This window comes from Rattus rattus, chromosome X, assembly GCF_011064425.1.
Source record: "Rattus rattus isolate New Zealand chromosome X, Rrattus_CSIRO_v1, whole genome shotgun sequence".
Taxonomy (NCBI): Eukaryota; Metazoa; Chordata; class Mammalia; order Rodentia; family Muridae; genus Rattus; species Rattus rattus.
Window position 1 is genome coordinate 64,695,636 of NC_046172.1, and position 10,000 is coordinate 64,705,635.

Below are 10,000 nucleotides of genomic sequence, written 5' to 3' on the forward strand. Positions count from 1 at the left end.
GTCTTCACTCTCTTCTATACCTATTATCCTTAGGTTTGATCTTCTCATTGAGTCCTGGATTTCCTGTATGTTTTGGACCAGTAGCTTTTTCTGCTTTACATTATCTTTGACAGTTGAGTCAATGATTTCTATGGAATCTTCTGCTCCTGAGATTCTCTCTTCCATCTCTTGTATTCTGTTGGTGAAGCTTGTATCTACAGCTCCTTGTCTCTTCTTTTGGTTTTCTATATCCAGGGTTATTTCCATGTGTTCTTTCTTGATTGCTTCTATTTCCATTTTTAATTCCTTCAACTGTTTGATTGTGTTTTCCTGGAATTCTTTCAGGATTTTTGTGTCTCCTCTCTATGGGCTTCTACTTGTTTATTTATGTTTTCCTGGAATTCTTTCAGGCATTTTTGCAATTCCTCTCTGTAGGCTTCTACTTGTTTATTAATGTTTTCCTGTGTCTCTCTAAGGGAGTTCTTCACGTCTTTCTTGAAGTCCTCCAGCATCATGATCAAATATGATTTTGAAACTAGATCTTGCTTTTCTGGTGTGTTTGGATATTCCATGTTTGTTTTGATGGGAGAATTGTGCTCTGATGGTGCCATGTAGTCTCGGTTTCTGTTGCTTGGGTTCCTGCGCTTGCCTCTTGCCATCAGATTATCTCTAGTGTTACTTTGTTCTGCCATTTCTGACAGTGGCTAGACTGTCCTATAAGCCTGTGTGTCAGGAGTGCTGTAGACCTGTTTTCCTTTTTTCTTTCAGCCAGTTATGGGGACAGAGTGTTCTACTTTCGGGCGTGTAGTTTTTCCTCTCTACAGGTCTTCAGCTGTTCCTGTGGGCCTGTGTCTTGAGTTCATCAGGCAGGTCACTTGCAGCAGAAAAGTTGGTCTTACCTGTGGTCCCGAGGCTCAAGTTCGCTTGCGGGGTGCTGCCCAGGAGCTCTCTACGGCAGCAGCAACCAGGAAGATCTGCGCCGCCCTTTGGGTGAGCTTCCGTGCACTGGGGTTCCAGATTGCGTTTGGTGTTTTCCTCTGGAATCAGTAATGTGTGCAGAGTGCAGTCTCTTCTGGTTTCCCAGGCGTGTCTGCCTCTCTGAAGGTTTAGCTCTCCCTCCCACGGGATTTGGGTGCAGAGAACTGTTTATCTGGTCTGTTCCTTCAGGTTCCGGCGGTGTCTCAGGCGCAGGGGTCCTGCTGCTCCTGGGCCCTCCCCCACGGGAACCCAGAGGCCTTATACAATTTCCTCTTGGGCCAGGGATGTGGGCAGGGGTGGGCAGTGTTGGTGGTCTCTTCTGCTCTGCAGCCTCAGGAGTGCCCACCTGACCAGGCGGTGAGGTCTCTCTCCCTCGGGGCCTGGGAGCAGATAAGTGCTGCGGCCCGGGATCCGCGGGTTTGGGATTCCCGGTAAACACAGGAAGTGCCCGGTCCTAGAGGAATTCTGCCTCTGTGTGTCCCGAGTTCACCAGGCAGGTCTCTTGCAGCAGAAAAGTTGGTCTTACCTGTGGTCCCGAGGCTCAAATTCGCTCACGGGGTGCTGCCCACGAGCTCTCTGCAGAGGCAGCAACCAGGAGGATCTGCGCCACCATTCCCTTCGTCTGCTTCTATGAGGGAACTCCACTACCCACCCACCACTGCCTCCCACCTCCTCACCCTGGCGTTCCTTTACATTGGGGCATCAAGCATTCACAGGAACAATGGTCTCTCCTCGCACTGATGCCTAGAATGCCCCTTCTCAGCTACATATGCAGCAGGAGCCATAGGTCCCTCCATGTGTACTCTTTGGCTGGTGGTTTTGTCTCTGGGTGTCTGGTTGGTTGATATTGTTTTTCTACCTCTGGGGTTACAAAGCCTCTCAGTTACCTCAGACCCTTCTCTAACTCCTCCATTGAGGATCCTGTTCTCAGTCCACTGTTTGGGTGTTAGCATCCACTTCTGAATTCGTCAGGCTCTGGCAGGGTCTCTTAGGAGACAGCTGTATCAGACTCCTGTCAGCATGCAATTCTTGGCATTCCCAATAGTGATTGGGTTTGGTCACTGAATGTGGGATGGATCCCTTATGTGGCAGTCACTAGATGGCCATTCCTTCAGTCTCTGGTCCAAAGATTGTCTCCATATTTCCTCCTGTGACAATTTTGTTTCCCCTTCTAAGAAGTAATGAGGCATCCACACTTATGTCTTCCTTTTTGAACTTCATGTGGTCTAAATTTTATCTGGGGTACTCTAAGCTTTTGGGATTATATCTATTTATCAGTGAGTACAAAACATGTGTGTTCTTTTGTGACTGGGTTACCTCACTCAGGATGATATTTTCTAGATCCATCCATTTGCCCAACAATTTCATGACCTCATTGTTTTTGATAGCTGAGTTCCATTGGGTAGATGTACCAATTTTTCTGTATCCATTCCTCTGTTGAAGGGCATCTGAGTTATAAATAAGGCTGCTATGAACATAGTGGAGCATGTGTCTTTGTTGTATGTTGGAGCATCTTTTGGGTATATGCACAGGAAGGGTAGAGTTGAGTCCTCAGGTAGTTCTATGTCAAATTTTATGAGAAACCACCAGACTGATTTCCAGAGTGGTTGTACTAGTTTGCAGTTCCACCAACAATGGAGGAGTGTTCCTATTTCTCCACATCCTCACCAGCATCTACAGTAACCTGAGGTTTGACATTAACTATACTGACTGGTGTGAGGTGGAATCCCAGGGTTGTTTTGACTTACATTTCCAGGATCACTAAGAATTTTGAACATTTCTTTACATGCTTCTCAGCCATTTGATATTCCTCAGTTGAGAATTCTTTGTTTATCTCTATAGACCATTTTTAAAAAGCTTATTTGATTCTGTGCAGTCTAACTTCTTGAGTTCTTTGTATACATTGGATATTAGCCTTGTGTCGGATATAGGATTGTTTTCCCAATCTGTTGCTTGCCTTTTTGTCCTAATGACTGTCCTTTTCCTTACAATTTTATGAGGTCCCATAAGATTCATGATCTTAGAACATAAGGCATTGGTACTCTGTAGGAAATTTTCCCCTGTGCTTTTTCTTCTATTAGTTTAACTGTGTCTGGTTTTATGTGGAGGTTCTTGAACTACTTGGACTTGAGATTTGTACAGGGCAATAAGAATGGATCAATTTGAATTCTACATGCTGACCTCCAGTTGAACCAGCACCATTTGTTGAAAATGCTATCTGTTTTCTACTGGATAATTTTTGCTCTTTTGTCAAATATCAAGTGACCATAGATGTGTGGGTTCATTTTTGGGTCTTCAATTCTATTCCAATGATCAATCTGCCTGTCTCTGTACCAATACCATTCATTTTTTTTAATCACAATTGGTTTGTAAATGCAGCTTGAGGTCAGGGATGGTGATTCCCATAGAAGTTCATTTATTGTTGAGAATAGTTTTTGCTATCCTGGCTTATTTGTTATTCCAAATGAATTTGCAAATTGCTTTTTCTAACTCTATGAAGAATTAGTTTGGATTTTGATGGGGATTGCATTGAATCAGTAGATTGCTTTTGGCAAGGTGGTCATTTTTACTATATTAATCCTGCCAATTCGTGAGCATAGGAAATCTTTCCTTCTTCTGAGATCATCTTCAATTTCTTTCTTCAGAGATTTGAAGTTCTTGTCATACAGATCTTTTACCTGCTTTGTTAGAGTCCAACCAAGGTATGTTATAATATTTGTGACTAGTGTGAAGGGTGTCATTTCCCTAGTTTCTTCCTCAGCCTGATTATCCTTTGAGTAGAGGAAGGCTGCTGATTTGTTTGAGTTAGATTTATAGCCAGCCACTTTGCTCAAGGTGTTTATTAGTCTTAGTGGTTCTCTGGTAGAACTTTTGGAGTCACTTAAATATACTATCATATCATCTGCAAATAGTGATATTTTCATTTCTTACATTCCAATTTGTATACTTGTGACTTCTTTGTTGTCTAACTGCTCTAGTTAGGACTTTGAATCCTATATTGAATAGGTAGAGAGGTGGGCAGCCTTGTCAAGTCCCTGATTTTAGTGGGATTCTTTCAAGTTTCTCTTAATTTAGTTTGATGTCAGCTGCTGGTTTGCAATATATTGCTTTTACTATGTGTAGGTATGGGCCTTGAATTCCTGATTCTTCCAAGTCTTTTATCATGAAGGGCTGTTGAATTTTGTTAAATTCTTTTCCATGATCATTTCTAATGAGATGATCATGTGGCTTTTTTCTTTGAGTTTGTTTATATATTGGATTACATTGATGGATTTCTGTATATTGAACTATCCCTACATACCCAGTATGAAACCTACCTGATCATGATGGAAGATTATTTTGATGTGTTCTTGGATTTGGTTTGTGATAATTTTATTGAGTACTTTGGCATCGATATTCATAAGGGAAATTGTGTGCTTTAGGTATAAGCATAATTGTGGTTTTATAGAATGAATTGTGTAGTTTCTCTCTGTTTTTATTTTGTGGAATAGTTGGGAAAGTAGTAGTATTAGGTCTTCTTTGAAGGTCTCATAGAATTCTGGATTAAACCCATCCTGTCTATGCTTTTTTGGTTTGGAGAATTTTAATGACTGATTATATTACTTTAGGGATTATGGGGCAGTTTAGATGATTTATCAGATCCTGATTTAATTTTGGTACCTGGTACCTGTCTAGATACTTGTTTATTTTCTCAAGATTTTCCAGTTTTGTTGAGAACAGGCCTTTGTAGTAGGATGTGATTTGTTTTTTAATTTCTTCCGTTTCTTTTTTTATGTCTTCCTTTTCATTTCTGATTTTGTTAATTTGGTTACTGTTTCTGTGCCCTCTGGTTAGTCTGGCTTATGTATCTTGGTGATTTTCTCAAAGAACCAACTACTGGTTTTGTTGATTCTTTGTGTAGTTCTTTTCGTTTCTACTTGGCTGTTTTCACCCAGAGTTGAATTATTTCCTGCTTTCTACTCCTCTTGGGTGTATTTGCTTCCTTTTGTTTTAGGTGTGCTGTCAAGCTACTAATGTATGCTCTTTCCAGTTTCTTTTTTGAGACACTTAGAACTATGAGTTTTCCTTGTAACATTGCTTTCATTTTGTCCCATAAATTTGAGTATATTGTGCCCTTATTATATTAAATTCTAATTTTTTTTAATTTCTTTATTTCTTTCTTGCCCAAGTTATCATGAAGTAGAGTGTTTTTCAGCTTCCATGTATATATGGGCTTTCTGTTTTTTGTTGTTATTGAAGACCAGCCTTTATCAATGGTGATCTGATAGGATGCATGGGATTATTTCAATCTTCTTGTATCTGTTGAGGCCTGTTTTGTGATCAATTATATGGTCAAGTTTGGAGAAGGTACCATGTGGTGCTGAGAAGAAGGTATATTCTTTTGTTTTAGGATGAAATGTTCTATTGATATTTATTAAATCCATTTGGTTCATAATGTCTGTTAATTTTACTGTGTCTCTCTATATTTTCTGTTTCCATGATCTGTTCATTGCTGAAAGTGGGGTGTTGAAGTCTCCCACTATTATTGTATGAGGTACCGTGTTTGATTTGAGCTTTAGTAAAGTTTCTTTTATGAATGTGGGTGCCTTTGCATTTGGAGTATACATGTTTGAAACTGAAAGTTCATCATGGTAGTTTTTTTTTTCTTTGAAGGGTATAAAGTGTCCTCCCTAATCTTTTTTGATGACTTTTGGTTGAAAGTAATTTTATTTGATATAAGCATGGCTACTCCAGCTTGTTTCTTGGGACCATTTGCTTAGAAATATTATTCCAGCCTTTTACTCTGAGGAAGTGTCTGTCTTTTTCACTGAGATGCATTTCCTGTATGCCGCAAAATGCTGGGTCCTGTTTAAGTATCCAATCAGTTAATGTATGTCTTCTTACTGGGGAATTGAGTTCATTGATGTTAAAAGATATTAAGGAAAAGTGATGGTTGCTTTTGTTATTTTTGTTATTAGAGGTGGAATTATGTTTGTGTAGCTCTCTTCTTTTGGGTTTGTTGAAAGAATATTACTTTCTTGCTTTGGCTAGGGTGTAGTTTCCCTCCTTGTGTTGGAGTTTTCCATCTATTATCCTTTTTATGGCTAGATCTGTGGAAAGATATTGTGCAAATTTGGTTTTGTCATGGAATATCTTGATTTCTCCATCTATGTTAATGTAGAGTTTTGCTGGATACAGTAACCTGTGCTGGCATTTGTGTTCTCTTAGGGTCTGTATGACATCTGCCCATGATCTTCTGGCTTTCATAGTCTCTGGTGAGAAGTCTGGTGTAATTCTGGTAGGTCTGCCTTTATAAGTTACTTGATCTTTTTGACTTACTTCTTTTAATATTCTTTCTTTGTTTTCTGCATTTGGTGTTTTGATTATTATGGGACTGAAGGAAGTGTTTCTTTTCTGGTCCAGTCTATTTGGAGTTTTTTTTAGCCTTTTTGTATGTTCATAAGCATCTCTTTCTTTAGGTTAGGGAAGTTTTCTTCTATAATTTTGTTGAAGATATTTACTGGCCCTTTAAGTTGGGAATTTTCACTCTCTTTTATACCTATTATCTTTATGTTTGGCCTTCTCATTGTGTCCTGGTTTCCTGGATGTTTTTGGTTAGTAGATTTTTGCATTTTGCATTTTCTTTGACTGTTGTTTCAATGTTTTCTATGATATATTCTTCACCTTATACTCTCTCTATCTCTTTTATTCTGTTGTTGATGATCTATGACCATCCTAGGTTTTCTATGCCCAAATTTGTCTCTCTTTGTGATTTCTTTATGGTTTCTATGTCCAGTTTTAGTTCTTGGATTTTTTGCTCAATTCCTTCACCTGTTTGGTTGTTTCCCTGTAAATTTTAAGTGACTTTTGTGTTTCCTCTTCAATTTTCGTTACCTGTTTACCCATGTCTTCCTGTATTTCTTTAAGGATGTTATTTATGTCCTTCCTAAAGTCCTCTATCATTATCATGATATATGATTTTAAATCCAAATCTTGCTTTTGCAGTATGATGGGATATTCAGGACTTGCTATGGTGGGAGAGGAATACCAGGTAGCCTTGGTTTCTATAGCTTGTGTTCTTGTTCTTGCCTGTTGCCAGCTAGTTATGTCTAGTGTTACCTGCCCCTGCTGTCTCTGACTAGAATTTCTCCCTCCTGTGATCCTGGTTGTCTCAGAACTCCTCAGAGTCCAGTTGTCTCTGTGATTCTATGATTCTTTTATACTATCTTCCTGAGATTCTTGTTGTGTCCAATCTCCTGGGGTCCAGCTTCCTCTGTGATCCTGTGATCCTTTGGTCATGGGTGTTTCAGAGTATCTCTGATCCTGGGCATGTTAGAGCACCTGGGATTCATGCTTCCTCTAGGTGTTGCGGTACTTGTTGTGAATCCAACACTCAAGGTCTGCTCAGGGCACTGTTTCAGAATGGATGGGACCAGTTCCCCTAGATGGCAGGAGTTCCTGCATCCCTGGATCCTGAGGGACCTAGTTACTCTGAATTTTGAAGTGGGTGTTAGGGCATATGTTGTGATCTCTCCTGAAATCCTAGGCATTTCAGAGCACCCGGGAGTCAGACTCCCTCTTGGTATTATAGGAGTGGGTGCAGATCCAGCACCTAAGATCTACTCAGGGCAGTGGTTCAGACATGAATGGAACGAATGCCACTGGCTGGATGGGGTTTCCTGTGTCCCTGAATCCCAGGGGTCCCATTTACTCCTGGTGGAGGGGCAGATATTGTAGTCTTTCTTGTGCATTTCAGAGTACCTGGGAGTTGGGCTTCCTCAAGGTATTGTGGGAGTGAGTGCGGAGCCAGAGCCCAAGGTCTGTTCCTACCTCATTTTTTAAAATTATTAATATAAACTGATATTCCGATACAAGTATTCAAAATATATCTTATTCAATCTTCTATTAGTATTTCCTATCATCTCCATCTTCCTTACTGTTCTAAATCTTTAATAATCTTATTTTTGTTATTCTTTTTAATACTTCCCTTGATTATATATGTAAAAAACATGCATTTATTTTCTTTGTGAGATTGGATTATTTCCATAACACAATGACAATTATTTACATAAATTCTCCATGAAGCAGTATAATTTCATTCTTTACAACTGAGTAAAATTTCTCTATACACATAATTTCCTTAGCAATTCACCCACTGATGCGCAACAAAGTTGAATTCTTTTTAAACGCCTTTTTTAAAGATTTATTTTATCAAAATGAGTACACTGCAGCTGTCTTCAGACACACCAGAAGAGGGCATCAGATCCCATTACAGATGGTTGTAAGCCACCATGTGGTTGCTGGGAATTGAACTCAGGACCTCAGGAGGAGCAGTCATTGCTCTTAACCATTGAGCCATCTCTCCAGCCCCAAAGCTGAGTTCTTAATTTGGCTATTGTGAATACTGCTGTGTACGTGGGTAAATATTGGTATACAGGTTTAATCACAGAATTGGCAGTGGAACTTTACAAACGATTGGAAAATGAAGACTAGCAAATAAATGCATGAAAAATTGTTTACTATTCCTTATTAGCAAAAAGGAAATTGCTACTATATTTTGATTCTACTTCACCCCAGTCAGCATTACTATCAAGAAGAAAATAAGTAGGAACATCAACAAATAACAGCAAGTATTTAAGGGAAAATGAATGATTTTTTTTTTACTGCTAGAGGGAACATATATAACTACTACAGAAATTAGTATGGAAAACCATCAAAATTGTTAAAAATAATTTTAATAGTATTTAGCCAAATCATTTCTTGGCAAATCAAAGGATTCAGTCCTATTAGTATATAAATACAAGTATATTTTATTTTTAAATATATTTTAATTAACTCTGGTAATTTCATACATTGGATTTGATCACATTCATTCCCTTTTCCAAATTCTCCCAGATCTACCCCACCCTACCCACCCAACATGTGCTCTTGTTATAAACCTATCAAGTTTATTTGTGTTGCCCATATACAATTATATGTGGCAATTTACTAGAGCATGGTATACATATCAGGAACATGATATACATATCAAATCACTAAATAAAATAAATGCACCATTTCCCACCCAGCAGTTCTATATTACTAATAGGTCCTCAGCTAGGAATGGGACTTCATGACCATGACCAACTCCCTCCTCTGTGTTGGGATTTTGTTTTTCATGAACTTCAGAAGGTCTTGTATATGCTGTTACAACATATGAGAATTCATGTGTACACACACTGTATTGTATCCCCAAACCTTTGTAATCATCCACTACTCTGGCTCTTACAATCTTTCTGACCTCCCTTCTGCAATAATACCCGATACTTGGGAGAGGGAATGTGGTATATATGTCACATTTAGGTTGATCATTCTTTAGTCTCTTACTCTCTGCATGTGGGCTCATCACAAGACTCTGTAATAATCATTATGTCCTACAGAAAGAGGTTTTATGTGATGATACTTAAGAGATTCACTAAACTATGGATATAACAAGTGATTAGAAGTTATTCAGCTTATTATGTATACTTAACAGAGTAATAATAAGTTTGCCTTTGTTGCCTAATATTGATCTATCCACAGGTTCTTGGTACTGAAGATAGTGCCAGATATGGGTTCTATCCTTTGGAGCAATCCTTAAATCTAACCTAAAAGTTTACTGCCATGACATTTGTGCCACTATTATAGAAATGGGTATATCTTGACAGGCCAGTCTATATCTCATAGAATTTACAGCTGTATATACTTGATAATGCTTTTTAAAAAATCCAACAGCATTCACAGGACCTTCTGGCATTGTAAAATCTAGCCAGTAAGATGAAACTTGTAAGTGGGTATAAACTTGATTTGTCCATGGTTTATGAGTCAGATATGTGTTGTCTTTGGTAATAGGGTCTTATGATCATATTCTGGAGAGTAAACAAGAGAAATGGCAATTCGTATATGGTTAGGGGAAATCTAGAGATCTTTAGTAACCAACAACTCCATAAGAGGTAACCCATTCCTGCAACTGTTTTTTTTTCTTAGTCTATGATATCTAATAGAGACATTCTTTCCCCCTTAGGAAGTTAAGTCTATATAAAGG